This window comes from Canis aureus, chromosome 33, assembly GCF_053574225.1.
Source record: "Canis aureus isolate CA01 chromosome 33, VMU_Caureus_v.1.0, whole genome shotgun sequence".
Lineage (NCBI taxonomy): Eukaryota > Metazoa > Chordata > Mammalia > Carnivora > Canidae > Canis > Canis aureus.
In genome coordinates, this window is record NC_135643.1 from 29,007,357 (window position 1) to 29,027,607 (window position 20,251).

Genomic DNA, 20,251 nt, shown 5'->3' on the forward strand with positions numbered 1-20,251 from the left:
TTCATTCTTTCAGTCAACAAATCTGTGTTGAGAGATACTATGGACCAAGTACAGGGTGAGGTGCTAAAGATATAGTCCATGAACAAGACAGGTTTACCAGTGGCCCTATAAAATTTATACTCTGAGCTGTGGCTCAGTTCATGGAGCATGCATCTCTTGATCTTGGAGTTGTGTTTGAGCCCTATGTTGGGTGAGGTGACTTAAAAAAAAAAGTAAAATTTTTTTTAAAAAAAGTTTGCTTTCTGTTGGAAAAGACAGGTATTAAACAGATAATCACAGTAGACTCCAGTGCTGTTTGGAGAAACACTAGGTGCTTCAGGGGAGCAAAGCCAGGGGATCTAATGTGGTCTAGGGGTCAGAGTCATTTCCCTGTGTTGGGATGGGATTTAGCCAATGAAGAGAAAAGAGAAAATGGCTGTTGGCAGAGGGAACTCCAAAAGGGAGGCAGGTGAGAGGTCTGTGAGATAAAGAGAACATGCTGCTTGAGGAACTAAAAACGAAGGTCAAGTCTGGAGTGTGGAGTTGGAGGGAGAATGGGAATGATGACTTGGAGAGGAGATCTTGCCAAGCCATTGAATTTGTACTTTAAACTCAAAGAGGTACCTTTAAAGGGATAATCAGGGAAGTGATGTGATTTAATGCACAGCTTCAAAAAGATCAGTCTGCTGCTCTGTGGAGAATGTCTGTAAGTAGAGGCAGAAGTGGGGCTGGGAAGATCAGAGGGTGGCCTTTGCAGTCATCCCCCAACCATCAGGGATGCTTCTTTTGTAACCCCGTAGGGATGCTGACAAATTCTCTCCTTGGTCAGCAAACACTGGGCAGGGTAAGATACATTCGAGGTGCCTACATTCCACCAAAGGCCAGAAGACAGATGTGCTTGTTTTACACAGCTGGGTGAGAATAACCTAAGGTTTCAGCAGCCTGTGTGCTCTCAGAGGAGAGCAGGGGGCAGGGTGGTGGTAGTGGTGAGATAGAACCTAGACAAGGCCTTTGGATGTTTGATCACTATTGGTTCATTCCTTCAATGTATATCAATTCAGTAAATATGTTGGCACTCAAATTTTTTCCAATTAATTGACAGCCACAATTTCTAGAGTGCTTATGAGGCACCACAGTAGGTCTTGATGTAGATGATCTCTTTTATTCTTCATTATGGCCCTCGGAAGCTAATATTTATTCTCCAGTTTCTAGAACAGAAAGCTGAGGCAAAGAGAGTTTAAATTACTTGCCAAGAGCACATAACTAGTAAGAGAAAAGGAGCCAGGGTTCCACTATATGAACAAATGAATAAGCAAATGAGCAAAACCTACTGCCTCCTCTCATTTGCCTCTAATAACATGTGAGAATGATTGTGAACTTTCAATCACAAGAGTGTTTGAAAGACAGTGAACTGAAGGATTAAGCAATTGTGTGGGGCTTACTCATCTGTGGCTTTGACCCTAGAATAGAGAAAGGAAAATGGAACTACTAAGCTTTCTGTAATATGGAGAACATGTTACATTTGGTTAGCCAATTCAAACAAATTTCTTCTTTTTTAAGATTTATTTATTTATTTTAGAGGGAGAGAGAGAGAGCGCATGCATGAGTGAGCATCAGTGGGGATGCGGAGGGGGAGAGGCAGAGGGAGAAGGAGAATCCTGAAGCAGACTCACCGTTGGGTGCAGAGCCTGAGGAACTCAGTCCCAAGACCCTGAGACCTTGACCTGAGCCAAAATCAAGAGCCAGACACTTAACTGACTGAGCCACCCAAATGCCCCAAAACAGGTTTCTTTTTTTTTTTAATTTTTTAAAAAATTTATTTATGATAGTCACACAGAGATAGAGAGAGAGAGAGAGGCAGAGACACAGGCAGAGGGAGAAGCAGGCTCCATGCACCAGGAGCCCGACGTGGGATTCGATCCCGGGTCTCCAGGATCACACCCTGGGCCAAAGGCAGGCGCTAAACCACTGAGCCACCCAGGGATCCCCCAAAACAGGTTTCTAATGAAAAGACCATTTTTCTAGGGAAGACAAATATGTAAAAAAAATTATACAGAATTTTAAAGAGTTTATAGTTAAGTTGAAGCACATATATACCCACAAAAGATAGCCACATCCTCAAAAGCATCCAGGATCCTATTATGACTTTTGCTAGTCTTAGCAGCTTTCACCTTCCTGGATCCTTTCCTTCATTTAAAAGTAAATAAAATAAAATTTAAAAATGTATATATTTATATGAAATTTTACAAATATCAAATACAAAGATGAATATGATACAGATTAAATTATTTTATCTTCATTATTTTCTTTTTTCTTCTACTTTCATTTATTTATTTTTAAGATTTTATTTGTTTATTCATGAGAGACACAGAGAGAGAGAGAGAGAGGCAGAGACACAGGCAGAAGGAGATGCAGGCTACATGCAGAGAGCCCTATGCAGAACTCGATCCCGGGTCTCCAGGATCATGCCCTGGGCCAAAGACAGGCGCTCAACCGCCGAGCCACCCAGGGATCCCCTTTTTCTTCTACTTTTAAAAGAAATTAACATTAAAACATTTTTGTAGGCCTATGGATACTCTGCAGTACCTAACAGATAAGTTGGTTCTCTTCCCAAATAATTGATACAGTGAGAAAAAAAAAATGAGGAGAAAGAGATTATTTTGATCTGAACTATGACTCTAGGGGATTCAAAGTTAGCCAGAAAGATGATACTAAGTGGTCAGTTTCCAGGACAAGGCAAAGATGGAATGGTCAGTCAAATAAAGTCCAGAGTGCAGTGGTAAGACAGGGAGACAGGTGCACAGTGAGAGGACCAGAGATTCCCTTTTATCTGATGCGAGCTATGGAGTTTGGGAAGAGACGGCTAATACTCCCTGTGCAGAGTGGACTAGCATGGACCAGTGTGGGTAGGGAAGGGCACATGGGAAAGGGGATTCTGACCAGGACCCTAAGCTAGAATGTAAAGCAGGGGAGTCTGGGGTGGTGGGCAAATACAGGGATAAGACTGTTCAGGGCCATCCGGAAAGGCACATTGGAGCAGGATGAGAGAGTGATATCAGGAAGTGATCCTTCCCCATTGATGGTAATCTGATTTTTGTGCTCCTTCCTGTATTGCAGAGCCTACTAACCATAGACACCCTAATAACTAGAGTTTTGGATATGAATTAGGTTCTCCCAACCCAATGCATCTTGTGAGACTTAAATCCAGACTTGAATGAAATTGGGAGAAGACTTTGGCACAATTTCGCAAAAGAAAAAGCCTTAATGCCTAAACCCAGTTGAAGCATCTACTTATGTCATATCTGCTATGCAAATCACAAAGCTGAACCCAGAATCAAGGGGGATGAGGCAATTCACTCTCAAGTTACTTGGCAAAGAGCACCAATACAGAGCGGGAGAGTCACAGAATGTGATATGATACAGGGAGTAACATGATGTGACCCCCATATTAAAAGGACCATTCCAGTAGCTGTGTGGACAATAGATCATGGGGGGCAAGAGTAAGAGAGAACAGGCAGGAGGCTATGGCAATAGTCTAAGCTGGAAATGGCAGTGGCTCGCAGTAGGGTAATGGCAGTGGAGATGGTGAGAACAGGTTGAGTTCTGGATATATTTTGAAGACAGAGCTGACAAGATTTGCTAATGGCTTAGATATGTGATACAAGGGGTAGAAAAGAATGAAAGATGACTTCCAGGTTTTTGGCTCAAGCAAGTGGGCCTTTCTTTGAGGCCCCACTAGTCCAAGCTATTATCCATTGCATGATGTTTACATGAGTGGGTTCCCTTTGTCATAATCCATGAAGCTGTATAGGCCATACGTTTATACACATGGCTTTCTGTGTGTATGTTAGCAGTCATTTAAAAAACCAGAGAAAAATTAGTAGAAAGAGGCTCCGTCAACCCTGGGAGTCAGCCTTTTTATTTCCTCTAACTCATTCCCCTTGGTTCATAAACACCTCAGTTTTTCTGTGGAATTTTGTTCAGACCTCTTACCTGGACAATTGCAATAGAACGAACTCAATCCACTGCCTTTGGTCCCCTGTCTGTCCTCAAACCGTGGCAGAAAAATCCTTATAAAATACTGATAGGATTATCACAGCTCTTTCCTGCCAAGAGTTGCTTCCCCATAGAGTAAAGGTCAAACTCTAGTATTTCTGATACAAACCCTTACAGGTTGGGCTTCTACCTGTTTCCGTAATCTTCTACTGTGCTTGCTCCTTCCCAGTCTGCATTCCAGCCGTCACAGCTGTTTGCAGTTTACTCAACACCCATTCCCCTGTCTGCAGTGCCCTTCTCACATCGTGGGCCTGGGTAAGACCCTATGCAGCTGCCCACCCTTCTGTGAGGCCTGCCTAGTGTCCCCAGGGCAAGCTTCACCCTTCCTTTGTGCTAGCACTTGGCCTTACCCTTCCTTCCATGTATTATTACAAATAACATTGGGGGTTACAATTATTTTGTATTTGTGTTGTAATCATTATTTTAGGCAAAGTTTATTTTCTTTTTCCTATTAAAGAGAACCGAATGAAATGAGAGAGCTAGACATTTAGATATGGTCTATATGAAAAGTAATAGAAGGAAAAAACACCCCAAATCTCACTATTTTGAAATCTTTCCTTTTCTTTCAGTCTTTTTCAATGCTTATTTTAAAAATATACTTGGAAACACGCAATATAAATTAAAAAAAAATAAACAAATAAAAATAAATAAATAAATTTTGTGTCTTACCTTTTTTAAAAAAGATTTTATTTATTTATTCATGATAGAGAGAGAAGGAAAAAGAGGCAGAGACACAGGCAGAGGGAGAAGCAGGCTCCATGCAGGGAGCCTGACGCGAGACTCGATCCTGGGAATCCAGGATCACGCCCTGGGCCAAAGGCAGACGCTAAACCACTGAGCCACCCAGGGATCCCCTGTGTCTTACTTTTTATGTAGTATTATAACATACTATTATAACATAATGATTTTCTCTTGATAATTTAAAACTATTTCATATATGGTTTTTTGGAAGATTTTATTTATTTATTCACGAGAGACACACAGAGAGAGACAGAGACATAGGCAGAGGGAGAAGCAGGCTCCCTAAGAGGAGCCCAATGTGGGACTCAATCCTAGGACCTGGGGATCATGCCCTGAGCCAAAGGCAGATGCTCAACCATTGAGCCACCCAGGAATCCCTATTTCATATATGTTTGTGGAAAACCTGTTTCCATGCTGTTTCCATGTTGTTTCTTAGCACCTGTAGTTCCTTATCTATAGGTTTTGTTTACTTATGTTATTTGCCCATCAACTTATTGGTTTAGTGTTTTTTATGGATTTGTGTAAGATTTTCTTGTATCAAAAATATTACTCGTAACTGATGAATCACTAAATCTAGCCCTGAAACTATGAACTCACTTGAATTTAAATAAAATTTTGAAAAAAAAATTACTTGTGTTCAGTTTTAAAATATCATTTCAGTCTGAATTAGTCTGCAAATAACAGAAACAGGTGTACTAGTTCTCTCCCCTCACCAGCTTTATTGAGGATTAATTGACAAACAAAATTATGTATATTAGAGCTGTTCAACCTGATGATTTAATATATTTAATATATGTATACATTGTGACATCATTATCACAATCAAGTTAATTAACATATCTGTCACCTCACTTAGTACCTTTTTTTGAATGAGAATGCTCAAGATCTACTCTCTTAGCAAATTTCATACATACATGGCTGTATTCATTTTTTATTGTTGTTGTAACAAATTACCAAGCTTGGTGGTTTAAACCACACAAATTTATTCTTTTACAGTTCCGATGTCAGAGGTCCAAAGAGTCTCACTTGGCTAAAATCAAGGCGGGGCTATGTTCCCTTCTGGAGGCTCTAGGGGAAAGAATCTGTTTCCTTGCCTTGTTCAGCTTCCAGAGGCTGCCTGTGTCCCTTGGCTGGTGACCCTTTCCTCCATTCTCACAGCCAGCAGAAGTGGGTGGTTGTTCTCACACACAGTCACTCCCACCTCTGCTTCCACCATTACATCTTCTTTGCCTCTGATCTCTCTTCTGCTTCCTTTTTTTTTTTTTTTCCTTCTGCTTCCTGCTTCCACTTTTAAAGACTCTTGTGATTACATTGGGCCCGCCTGGATAATCCAGACCACTCTCCCTGCTTTAAGGTTAGCAGAGTAGCAACCTTAATTCCATCTGCACCTTTAATTCCTCTTTGTCATATAACATGGCACAACTACAGATTTAAGGCTGTGGACATCTTTGGAGGGATGTTATTATATGCCACATCAGGCATATCAACAAATAAAGTAATTATTTGTTTGCAAAAATAAATCTGGGGATGTCAGTCCAAGACTAGTATGACAATTTAATTAAACCATCAGGTATTTTGGCTTTTTTCCATCTTTCTGCTATATCATCCTTAGTGCCTGGGTCTGAGACTTGCTGCTTTATGCCTCGTGGTTGCCAGATGGCTGCAGGACCTCCAGGCATTTTGTCCATGCTCCAAGAAGGAAAAAGGTGGTGGAGTGAAGGAACAAAAGATGAATGGGGAGGCCAGCTGAGAATATATTTTAGGTCAGATTCCCCAGAAGTAGACCTTGGCCTGTTCTTGTGTTAGTGATTTACTAAAGAAGTATTTCTAGGAGAAATTGATAGAATAAAGGAAGCAGCATAGAGAAGAAGATAAAGCCAAACAAGGGAGTGCTATAGCCTGACCTTGGACTCTGAGCATAAATGTGGGTAGGTCTATGTCCTCTCAAAGCCAAGGAGCTCCCACATTCAGACTCCTGCCCTAGTCACAGGGGCAAGGATGCTCTAATAGCTCAAAGGTAGTTGAAGAAAGTAACAGGTGCCAGCTATCAGGATCAGAATGCACAGAAACAAGGATGTGGGTGCACCGAACAGATAAAGGGTTTTTGATGGGCTCTGGGTGGAGCACCAAACATTTGCTACAATTTGTGTCTTTTATGAAGCCTCTCTTGATGTCCTCCTTAACAGTCTCCAACGCATTTCTTCTTTCCAAACTTATTACATAGCCACCCCTTGCTGCAGAGATGTCTAAAACAGGATTTTTAGTTGGGTACTTTGCTCCTTTGACAAAATTGGAGCTCTGTTAGTATGTAAATAGGAGAGAATGGATATTGAGTAGGCAACCATCACTTTGTTTACTTTAACTTTGAGTCATTTTTCTTAAACAGAGAAATATTTTACATAGTAGATATTTTCTTCTATAATTTCTTCTACTCTTATAAAATTAATCCACCTATATTATATCTGTATTTTTTAGTTTATACAAATATTTAGTTCTTTATAGCTTATTTTGGTAAATAATTTCAAATGATGCTATAGATGATTACCGATATATCCATATAAACTTGCTATGTTTATTTGTGGGGCATATATTCTACTCCCCTGGTCTGTCTGTATATTCCTTCTTTAATGCCACATTTAAAAAAATAATGTGCTTTTATAACATTTTAATTTGTAAGAGGGCAAGTGCCCATCCTCATTTTTTTCTTTTAAATTAGTAGTGGGTTTCATCAAGTTATTTTCACCATTTATTGGTATGGCCAGATAATTTTTCTAAATGATCAATTCAGAGGTATATTATTAATTAGATCTATCACTTAACATCTGTGAGCTTCATTTTTCTTTGCGGAAGAAGAGGTTCAATTAGGTGATGATTAGGCTCCCATCCAGGTCTAACAGTTTGTCATCCTGAGAATTATCTAGCTGTCTGAAGAAGATCCACTTGGCTGATCCTGTTGAACCTTGTAGTGGCTGCTTTCAGTATGAATCAATGGATGCTCTTATGTAAGGGGTGGGGTGAGAGAACACTTCTAGAAATCTATGGCTTCTAGTCTTCCCAGCAGTAACTTTTCTGTTTCCAACCACCTGGGGTAGCTTTCTTCCTGGAGCACCCAAACCAACTTTTCTTAAAAAAAAAAAAAAAAAAAAAAAACAAACTAGAGGAAAACAACAACTTGAACCATAAATAATAATAGTAAATGTATTTAATAAATAACCATGTTAATATATATTTAATTAATAAACTAATCTTAGACTTGTGCTTGGCACATAATAAATGTGACAGTTATTACCATTGTTTGTTGTTATTCTTTTATTAATTATTCCATAATAAATGGGCAATGGGAGGCCTGATTATACTGGCCCTTCAGTGAGTCTCAGTTCACTCTTGCTTCTCATAGAGTTAGAACTCCTTGCTCTGAGACTCTCCAGACTTCCATTCGAGTGTTTAAAGTTTTGTTTTAGTGCTTTCATACAATGTTAGCCCCTAAATGCGAGCTAATGGCTTTATCTGGTCATTTCCTAAGAAAGAGCTTTCCAGGGATGTCTAGGTGGCTTAGCTATTGAGTGTCTGCCTTTGGCTCAGGGCGTGATCCCAGAGTCCCGGGATCAAGTCCCACATTGGGCTCTCTGCATGGAGCCTGCATCTCCCTCTGTCTATGTCTCTGCCTCTCTCCCTGTATCTCTCATGAATAAATAAATAAAATCTTAAAAAAAAAGAAAGCTTTCCATCAAACACTGAAGACAAGACTTACTATGTTGGGCTTATTGATAGGGGACAGGTCAATTTTCAAGTTGACCTAGTTAAGCCTCATTTTTCATGGGTTCTGTATTTGTGAATTCGCCTACTTGTTAAAATTTATTTGTACCCCCCAAATCAATGTTGGTGGTACTTTCATGCTCCTTCACAGACATGGGTGCAATGGTGAAAAATTTGAATTGCTCAATGTCCAAGTTTTGCAGCTGAGGTTGAGCAGTGCAACTCTCTGCATTCTTGTTTATAGTCAGGAAACAAGTGCCCATTTGTGGTCAGTTTATTGCCCTGTTTTTTGTGTTATATGCTTTTTGTTGGTACTTTGCTGTTTAAAATGGTCCCCAAGCACATTGGTGAGTTACCATCTTTGCACAACAGGCTGTCACCATGCCTTAATGAAGAACCTGCATGTATTAGATGAGCTTCATTCAGACCTGACTTAAAGTGCTGTTGCTGTGAATTCAACATTAATGAATCGTCAGTACATATTTATATCTTATTTATAAGGTATAGTAAGTACCTTATTTATAAGGTATCTTTAAACACAAATACACACAAAGCAAGGTTATATATTTATCTTTTGTTGACAAAATGTTGACAAAAATGTTGTGACAAGAGGCTCATAGGAACCTAACCCTATATTTCCCCCTGGGAACAATGGTTCAGTGTTTGCTAATTCAGTGTTTGTAGTGACTTTATAGAACATAACTACTATGAATAACAAGAATCAAGTGTACTTTCTTTTTTCTAAAAAGATTTTATTTATTTATTTATTCAGGAGAGACACACAGAGAGAGACAGAGACATAAGTAGAGGGAGAAGCAGCTCCCTACAGGGAGCCTGATATGGGACTTGATCCTGGGACTCTGGGATCATGCCCTGAACTGAAGGCAGATGCTCAACCACTGAGCCACCAGGCATCCCCTCAAGTGTACTTTTTTAACGGATATGTTATTGAGGCTACTTGTGATTTTTTAATCTTGAGGGTTCCTATGCCACCTCCTGCTCCCTAAAGATGGGACTCCTTATATCTTATTTGGGCATGATACAAGAATCATTTGGATGCCTCTAACACTCATTCACAGTGCTTTCCTCTTAAAGTCATTTATGCTGTTACTTAAAAGTCTAGTGAAGGATTTTCATTTTTCCTTTAATATTATATATTGTAGGTTTAGTTTCATCATTGAAAAAAGAACTGGTTGGGATGTCTGGCCTGGCTCAATTGGAAAAGTGTACAACTCTTGATCTTGGGGTTGTGGGTTTGAGCCCCATGTTGGGTGCAGAGATTACTTAAATAAATAAACAAAAAACCAAACAAATCAAACAAACAAACCCTGGTTTGTTTTAAGATGCACTGAATACTGTTTTTAGGGAAGAAAAGAAAATTTTACCTTAATTAATGACATTATAGATTCCTCAGTGACTAAAGCATTTTCTTAATGATAAAAGTAGTCACCATTAAGTTCTACCATATTCCAAGCACTGGACTAAGTACTTTATTACATTATTTTAACGTATCCTCACAACAGTGCTGCAAAGTGATCTTATGGTCTTCATTTCATCAGTGAGTACAAATCATGGAGCTGGATTCAAATCTCAATCTATTTGACCAGTTTACTGGTCTTTCTACTAAAACATTAACAGTAGGCACTACATGTTCATATTACCTGTTCTTTCTTGCAGGGCCTGTGTAAAACCCATTAGGAGAATGCAACTCAAGTTTACTCATCCAGACTGAATATGTCACATTAGAGCTTTCTTGACTCAAGGTAAGGCAAACAAATGGAAAGAGCATGAGACACATTCCACAAATTCACCTCATGCTTTGTTACTTGGACAAAGAGAAAGAAATGTATAGGGGGAAAAGGGAATGGCATACATCAAACCATTTGCTTTTAATATATTAATAATAAATGCAAACAAATATTTGTGTTATATCTACATTTCGCTAGCTGGAAACAAAGTACACGATTCCAGAAGTGGCACTCTTAGCTCCAGCATGCAGTGACAATGAAACAGTAGTTGCTATGTCAAACAAATAAAACCAATCTTTCTGCCAGTGCTTTCAGGGTAATGGTAATTAAATAGATTTTTTTCGGTCATTCCTGTCCTATATCCTGCACTAAGTTGATTAACCTGTTTAATGAGTATATGAGAATGACCAAAGCTGACCTCACATCAAAGAGCCCCATTGTTGCTGTGTGCTGACCTGAATTTTAATTGTGTGCTAGGTTCTTTAATTGCACCACAGATGTGCTAGAGAATAGAGCAGGTATTTTAAGTGGCAGTGGGTTTCTTTTCCCAGATGTGTTTGGTTGCTCATAACATGCAATATTACATGCTGTTCTGCATATCCAGGCTCTCAACACTCCCCCTCTTTGCAAAGATTCACAGTTTAATAGTTCTCTTTGATATAGCTAGCTGGCAGGAGTGATCAGTTTTATTTATATGGGAAAACTTAACTTTATGTATTACTGAACATCACAAAGAAATTTAGGAAAAGAGTCAGCAGGGAGTAAGTTAGAATTCAGTCTTCAGGACTCCTTTAAGGCCTCCAGACTCAGTCTTCAGCCTCTGAGAGGATTGTTAGAGGCAGATGTGGCTTCCTTAGTGTGCTGTCACCATGGACCAACTGTTATTTCAAGCTGCAAGTACCAGACTATAGAAAAAGGAAGCTAGTTCTTAAGTGATAGCATTCATTTTTTTAAAACCCTAAAACTCAGTAACATGTGTTGTAGGCTTCTTTCTCTTTAACTTAATTTTGTAAGCTAGTTGAACAGGTCATTTTTGCTATCCATCTGCAACAAGATGATGACACTTTGAACTCATGTTTCATTGTGGCACTTTCAAAAAAATTCAAACACCAACGGTCATAAACTTCTGGTGCTTAAGACTTAAAAAAAAATAAGCTGGCTTAAAATCTTTTTACAGCAAGATGGGGGTTTGTTTTTGGATGAGGTTAGGGAGAGGGCATATATAAATAAGGACAAAAACAACTACTGCTGCTTTCTTGCTGTACTCCTCCCTCCACTGATTCTTGGGATAGAAAGTGGACCCACTGAGTGGGAAGGGGGCTCGAATGACTTCTGTCATCCATTCTGTGTCTTATTACCTCTGATGAGTCCCAGATGTAAAGGTGAAGTGGCACCCACTCCAGGATGGATGAGAGAGGTGTGAATAGTGGGAGTGGCAGTGGGGATGGAGGGAATGTATGGGACCAGCGGGAGATGACAGGGTGTGTCTGTCTCTAACTGATGAAGCTGCCTGCATCATCCCTGCAGTCCTGGATCTCAAGCTGCCTTCTTTAGTGCTTTTCTTCTGTTGCTGCCTGTCTTGCTCATTCAATTTCTTGTCTTAACACCAACTTGTACTGTGTGCTTGGGGCATTCCCTCAATTTCTTCAACTATAAAATGAAGATACACTATGTTATCTCCCAAGTTTGTTCCAATAAATGAGTTGCTTGCTATTTTGTGGTCATCTTATCAGAGTATTTGACTAAGAAGAATGATTAAACTATTTCCCTTTTCTTTTATTTGAGGTACCTTTGGATTTTATTTCATGTTCCTCTATAAGCATTAAAAAACACGCAATCGTTGGACTGCAGATAGTCTGAAGATGATGTTGGGGTTTCCCCCTAGAATTGTGATTAGTTTTCTGAAAAGGAGTATTGATATCTGTACATGCTGGTACATTGTCAATAGTCAGAAAGGGACCTTGTAAGGAAAGTAAGGAAGGTGAGGGCAGCAAGAGTATTTGGCAAGATCCTATTAGCGGTGATTTGCCCCCCAGACAGAAAGCATTAGATTGTTTTATTGTTCAGGAAAGATTGCTAACACATCAGCAGGACCCCTCCTTCACACAGTAAGTCAGCAGGAGGCTAAGGAATTTTTGTTTTTCAGTGTATCTGGCTGCAATTAATCCCATGTCTAAGTGGATACTGTTATGTTTCTTCACTGTGTTTACTGGTGTACCCTGCAGTGAAATCTTCTGTAGATGTCTAGGGCAGAAGCAGAGGCTCAGAAACACAGTTCCGGAAAAGTAGGGTCTGAAGCACTTTCCTTAGGGTTGCTCAGGTGGGGGACAGTCCTGGGGGTGGGGGAAGGTGAGGGATGGAGTGCTGAGGCTAGAGGGGTAGAGGGGAAGGAGAGTCCACTGAGGCTAGGAAGACACAGGTGCCTCTTTGGAAGTAACTCTCCTAGAAATGATCTGCCCCTAAGTACTGTTTCTTCATCATCAGAAATCTCTTTTGCTTTCTTTTTGCTCTGTTTTCAGGCATCATGTCTGAGCCTCTTCTGATTCATTGGTTTCAATCTAATTAGAGGTGAGAAGGCAGCATCAGGGTTATACCAAGATGTCTGGATGTTGGTTAACATGTTTCCTTGTGTGTAGAGAAGACCCAGTCTACCCAGGGAGCACACCTCTCCCTACTAATCCCACCCCCCAAGAGATTTCACTAAAACCCAAGGAACTTACTGTAAAGGAAGGGGCGATGGAGTCTGACCTTACCCAGAGAGCAAATTCAGAGAAATTCCATAGACCTGCTCTGTGAGGAGAGGAGTGTGACTTTTGTCAGCAGCAGTGTATGGAGATGCACCATCAAACTCACAAAACACCAGTTCTAGAATCAAACTCAGATTTCATATATCTGCAAAATTATTGTTATATGCTATAAATAATTGCAGGTTAAAGGGACAAATAAAAATTTTACCCAAACTATGGTTCATTATTTTCACCCATTTGGAAGAGATGGCTCAGGTGTGGCTGATTTGTGAGGCCTCTTAGGCAACAGGCCTTGGAATTCGTTTCTTACCCAAAGGGTTGATTTCAGCCTTGGTTCCAGTCACACTATCTGTGGGAACTCAATAAAGTTTCTTGATTTCTTTGAGCCTCTAGTTCCTGACCTGTAACTTGCACATAATAACATTAGCTATAGGGAATGGCTACTTTGAAGACCCAATATGAGAGTCTTTGTGAATGTATATTATAAATTACTATATACATTTCAATATTTTGTCCCAGCCACAGCATATGTAGAAAGACTATTACACACTTTGTTTTTTAGTGTTAGCCTTGTTCTAAGTTCCATTTATTGTCCCTGTTTTTTTTGTTTTCTTATTTCTTTCCACTTCGAATTTATAAATCTGCTAAATATATAGACTATTTTGGGGAAAATATAGAGTATGTATCAATAACTGAATAAATTTATTATTTTTTAAATAACTGAATACATTTAAATTGTAATTTTGCTTGTGGATTGCTAAAAGAATCAGAAAGATATGCTAATGTCAGCCTTCCCCACTTTATCACGAACTCAGGGCCAGCCCTGCTAGCTTACGGCAACCCAGTCACTGACTTATAGTATGCTGTGTACTGTCTATGGCACTTTCCTTGCCATAGCTCTCTGGGGATGGTGATACTTGATCAGTGTTTGCCTAATCCACAAGATCAGTTTTGTTGCTCACCTTATATAGCCTAGGAGTAGACAGATCTTGGCTTTAGTCCATGTACCATCCAGGGCCACCAGTTTGATCATTTCTTTCCCTGGTGCCACCATGGGCTGTCTTCTCTTGGAGACATCTCCCAGTTCACATACCTGGAAAGCATAGGAAAAACCCATTCATTCATTCCATAAACAGTCAGTGAGCCCCTACTACTTACCAGGCAGTATGGCAGGCACCCCGGGTGATATTGGAATACGTAACAAATCATTCCTGCCTTCTGGGAGTGCTTGGGCCAGTAGAGAAACAAATATGTGGGTAACCAAGTAGCTTGATGAACTAGGAAGATATGGTGGAGTGCTTGAGTGCACAGTCCGCAGAGCTGACTGGTCTGTCATCTACCAGTCAAATGGCCTTGAGCACCAACCTCTCAGAGCCTTAGTGTCCTATCTATAGCTATAGAGTGGTAATAATAATGGTTGTGCTGAGGATTACTTAAATCAACACGTGGAAAACATGCATAGCAGTGCCTGGCCCCACAGCAAACCCTGAATAGAGGATGATGATGGTGATGATGATGGTGGGTGTGGTGGTTATAAGTGCTCTGATGTGGAAAGCATGTCAGTTATCCGGGAGGCCCGGAAAAGCACTGCAGAACTGGTTTTGCTTGGCAGAGGAGAGGGAGGTCCCCCAGGTGAAGGCTTCAGCACCATGGGCATAATTAAGGTAGAGAGAAGGATGTTCTGGGAATTTTTTAGTCAGGCAGGAACTGTTCTCACCTCCTGATTCTGACCTTGATGTCAAAGTGGAAACAAACATGGCATGTTTCCATCTCAAGAATATTTTGTTTGCTGCCATGACAGAAAATTGACAGGGCTGGAAAAATATGATTTGTGAGCAAATAAATGCTTCTGTCAGGTAGATATGGTCAGTGCCTACGGTGGCAGGGAGGTTGATATTAAGAACTTATTAATTCCAGGTTGGGGAAATCTTGTTAGGAAAAAGAAAGGTTTAAACAAATCTGAATGAAGTTTGATAGTGTGGTCTGAGTTTAACAAATTATTTTTTTAGCCTTCACTTTCTTAAAAAAAAAAAAAAGTCACAGGCAGGGTCATGTCACCTAATCAAATGATATCAATGTTGAGCAAAACCTCCCAAAAAATCCCTGGCATTTTTATCCTTCTCATTCCTAGAACAGTTCCTTTAAAAAAAAATGAGGGACATGAATTGCTATGAGTCTCCAAAATGTCGGAAATTACTAAAAATAAAACCAATGACAGGTGAGAAAAAGCTCCACTTAACTTTAGCTGGTACGTAAATAAGTCCATTTATATATAATTCAGTGTATTCTGTTTGAAAACATTGAATTCCCAAACAGAATAATCAGTTTAAAATTAATGTAGTTTATTAACAATTAAAAGTGATAACACAAGCTGAAGAAATTGGAGGTGAAATGTTGAGTTTCCTTTGATAGGTAGAGTAATTACAAAGTGTGCTTTTGAAGTTCAAGAAGACAGCCTTAGGACACAACATTTTTAAAGTAAAAATTGGCTTGCCCTCTGTTCAAGTGATTTATTTTGCACTAAGAAATGGGTGTGAGACATGATGTGATTTAAAATTTCATCCCTTGATGGAACTGCTTGAGGGTGACATGATTTTTTTCTTTTTTCTTTTCTTAGCCTACTCAGCCTATGAAGTTTCCTATCTAAAAGTTAATCTTCTGAAATTCCTTAGGAATTTAAGGAAACCTAATCTTTTGGTGTGTAAACAAAAGGGACTAAGCATATTGCTTTCCCCCTGACATTCAGGAGCTAGGAGTGCCCAAGTAGCCCCTAGGAGGATCTCGTGCTTACCAAGGCCAAACAAATCCAGCCATTCTTGTTTTGTTGCCTATTAAGTAATTACCTTCAGAAAACTTCACCTCTGCCATTAAAAATGCTCTTTCTCTCTTAAAGCTTGAAAGGTGTGGGGGTGAACTGGGGAGGGAATGCAGAATATCCTTGAAAGGTTAAAAGGAGCTGGGATTTAGTTAAAATAGAAGTTCAGATTATCAAGGGAGCTGGTTATTGAGGAAGAGAAAATGAGTAATAGTTTAAAAACCAGGTATTTTACACATTTCAGTGAGTGCTTCTCTGTTTTCACTGAGGAGCAGAAATGCATTTGACAGATTTCTACAAATTTTCAGTAGTCTGCTTATTATAAAGAAAAAAAACTTGAAAAAAGATCTCTTATGGTATGCTAACAAATGCTCAAAAGCTGGCTGTCTCTGAAGAGGAAAGGCTAGCCATGTTGTATAGTGTTTGTCAATTTCCTTGGTGTAAATGCTCTCACTATGGTGGATCCTATGAATGTAGAAATGGGAAGCTGGGAAGAGATGCAGAGTAACACACCATTACTCTTTCCATCATACAGACCCAATAAATGTAACTAACCCCAGGAATGTAGGAAGTAATAAAAAGTTGTGAAAAAAAAGAAAGTGATAAGTTTTGAGTACTTTTTATCTTTGTTTTTAATATAATTTAATTATAAGTTTGTATAAGTTAATTTTTAATAATGACTGTGTTTAACAACCAGCTCACAACTTTTCCTGAATATTTAAGTTGGTTCTCAAGAACCAGTATGAGCTGGTTCTAGCATGCCACTAAATACATGTATGACATTTGTGGAAAGGGGTTTGGAAGGTCACACCACAAATTACTGACCATGGTAATTGAGGGATGGGGGAGTTGTTGTGTGTAGAATGGGGCCTTCAAGTTTTACTCTGTATACTTCTCTTTTGCTAGTATAATAAAAGTGAATACAACATAGTTTTGATAAAATATCTATTGTTTGTATATCAGTACTTCCTTTAACTCCTTACCACTGAACCCAAACCCCTGAGGCAGCATGGCTTAACAGAGAGGGTATGGACTAGTCAATAAAAATTTGGTTTTTAATTCTGGTTTGGCCTCTCAGCTCTGAGTAGCTGAGAGCAAGTTATTTAACTTCTCTGAGCTTGGGATCTATGTTAAATGAAGATATTTGGAGTTTATCTGTAAGTCTATTCAGTTCTAACCTTTACATTTCTGATTATTTCTCATAGCATTCAATATGTATACTGATTGCAGAAGATCCAGAGCACACCCACTGAGAAAGAGTTCTGTGAAGTCCCAACTCACCACATTTATTAGTTTCTGACTTTTCTAAAGATTATGGACTTGAAACTCATGGTCACTTTTGGTGATCATGATAATTGGCTGTGTTGAGAGAACTGAGGTTTGGAAACTAGCTAAAGGAAGGTATAGGAGATGTTCTTAGATTAGCTCTGTTCTTAGCTGAGGGCTTGTTGGTTGACTGGCATATTGATGGTGCATATGACTTGGGGGCCTGGAACTTGTGTTCTGGAAGAGTCCTTCCTGTGCTGCCTGGCTCATATTCTTCTGGAATGAATTGACTTTGAGTAGCTCTCCTGAATGTTGTGTCTGCATTGAACTGACTCTAGTCTCTGACCAGACAAATTAGGAATTTGTTCTCAATCAAAGTAACAACATGAATTTTTATTGTTTTGATTTTTAAAAAAGCTTTATCTATTTATTTGAGAGAGAGAGAGCATGAGCAGGGGGAGGGGCTGAGGGAGAGGGAGAGAGAGAGAGAGAATCTCAAGCAGACTTCCTCTGAGCCAGAGCCTAAAGCAGGGCTCAATCCCAAGACCCTGGGATCATGACTTGAGCTGAAATGAAGGGTCTACCACTTAACCAACTGAGCCACCCAAGTGCCCTTTATTGTTTTTATTTTTAAAATATAAAATATTTACTAAATTTATTATAGAAAATTTAGCAAAAACAGATAATAAGCACGAAAGAAAAAAGGAAGATCATTGATTTTAAAGTGTAGAATTTCCATTTTTGTTGTTATTGTGTTTTGTATATGTGTATCTAAATACACGGATGTGTGAAATAACATCATCCTTGAGAGTGAGGCATAGCATAGACAAAGAGTCTGGGCTCTGGAGCCAAAGTGCTCAGGCTGGAATCCCAGCTCCACCTGCTAACTGTGTGACCTTGTGCACTTTATCCTTCCACTATGTTTAGTTTGCTTGTCTGTAAAAAGAAGATGATAGAACCTGCCTTGTAGATTTGTTGTGAGGACTGAGTAAGTTAATAATATAAAAACCCTTACAGAACTGTGCTTTGTACACTATTCAATGAATGGTTGCTCTTTTTATTTTATTCAATTGTATATTGTTATACTGTAGTTTACTAACCTTACTGTTTGATGCAAGTGGCTTCTAATTTTTTTATAAAGATTTTATTTATTTATTTATTTTAGAGAGAGAGAGAGAGCCCATGAGTGGGGGAAGAGTAGAGGGAGAGGGACAAGCAGACTCCCTACTGAGCATGGAGCCCAATATGGGGCATGATGTCACCACCCTGAAATCATTACCTGAGCCAAAATCAAGAGTTGGGCGCTTAACTGATTAAGCCACCCAGGCACCCCAAGTGGCTTCTGATTTTTCACAACTGAGATGAAATCTCTTATAAGTTACAACTTCACATATATCCTCAGGATAAATTCTTAGACCTGGAATTGCTGAGTCGGCACATATTTTAAACATATATTGTGAAAATTAAAGTCTTCTCCACATATAGCTAAAGAACACCCACGTAAGTGCACAAACATGTCCCATCTCTCCCTCATGTCAATGCTACTGAGTAGATTGGGCTTTCACATTCTTTACCGAAATGAGAAGTATAGTCTATTTCCATAATATATACAAATCTATGCTCTTCATCTTAAATGCAAAATAAATGCCCTGAGATACTATTAAACTGTGAAAAAATAATTAAATCCAAGGCAAGCATTTTTTTCCACAAATTATTTCACCTGGTTGTGCCTAGGCATGGAAATACATCAACATTGAGCAAATTCTACCACCCCTCCCAAACTCCAAACTGCTCACTACCAGCCCTACTGCTGGACAGCAATAGTGGCAGGGACAGACATTGCCTCAGGGAGAACATGTACTCCCAGTGTGGAGGCAAAGGCCATTCCTGTTTCTCTTTCCCAGCCTTCTTGTCAGGGCAGACTGCAGATCCTGACACTTCCTGCTGTTTGCTTTGAGGCAGATCCTTTCCTTGGCCTGAGGGGAAGATGCTATGTCCATACCTTCAGCCTCCTTACTCTGCTTGAAAAGTTTGATTAGCCTGACTGACAGGGATGCTGATAAGGGAAAGCTACAATGAGCAGTGTTATCAGTCAAAGTTCTACCAGAGACCAGAACCAGCAGGACATTGGAGGCTCTCAGGCAGGAGATGCTGTTCACAAGTAGGATTTCTTCTTCCCAGGAAAAACCTCAGTTTTGCTTTTAAGGTCTTTCTTCTGATTGGAAGAAGCCATCCCAGATTATTGAGGACTATCTCCTTTACTTAAAGTTAACTGATGATAGATGTTAATCACATCTACAAAGTTTTCTCAGCAAAATCTGGACTGATGTTTAGCAACTGGGCATATTAGCTTAGCCAAGCTGACACAGAGGCAGTCACAATAAGAAGCCAGGGTTCATGAACAGAGGTCCAATTCCCAATCCCACCAGGTCCCTGTGCCCCTGGGAGCTCTATAACCAGGCAATGCACAGGATTGCTGAGCTGATGTAGAAGCTGCTCTTACTTAACTCCTCTCCTTCTGAGATAAGAGAGTGCCAACCTCTTCTTAGAGGAAGGCAGAAAGAACTCATTATCTCTATTTTCATGCAGGGCGATTTGGAAATTATAATTCATCAAGTTCATGTTATTAACTATGTTAGAGAAAAGTCTCAAATATCCACTCAAAGGACTGTCGGGAGCCATAGAGGTCTAATTATGACATAACTCGGTGTTTCTAAATAAAACTCCAAGGTGAGTTCAGAGGAGCACTACTTCCATGGGATAGTAAGTAGTAGGTGCAAGGTGAAGATTGCATGATCAAAAACATTTGAAGCAATTTTGGATTGAAGTTAAACATACTTCTTTACAGAAAGACTGAAAAATCTCCTTAGTAGGTTAATGTGAATAGGGACTCTTGAAAGGGCCTGTGGTGTGCAGTATTTCAAGCTTACTTGATTGTGCAATCAAGTTTTTGCTGAGCACATTTTGAGTCTAGTGTCCCATGAAATACGTTAGGAAAAGATGTTATAATCTGTAGTGTTGGCCACTGAGAATACAGATGGGATAAAATTTCTTCCAGATTATCTAATGCACTGCCAGCTAGCACCACTAGCTTCTGTACAAAAGAAGGTTTGTAGAAGTTATTGAACACCCACCCTCATTTA

The 20,251-nt window shown here is 39.6% G+C and overlaps 1 protein-coding gene across 14 annotated transcripts in view; it reads left to right on the plus strand.

The window, feature by feature from the left end:
• The window catches only part of LOC144303841 (eukaryotic translation initiation factor 1-like), a 140,929-nt gene that overhangs the window by 30,293 nt on the left and 90,385 nt on the right, over positions 1–20,251 (plus strand). For all 14 annotated transcript variants that reach the window (XR_013370818.1, XR_013370821.1, XR_013370819.1 and 11 more), the window contains exon 3: positions 10,210–10,295. The gene's annotated coding sequence lies outside the window, so the exon portion shown is untranslated. The remainder of the gene's footprint in view (positions 1–10,209; positions 10,296–20,251) is intronic.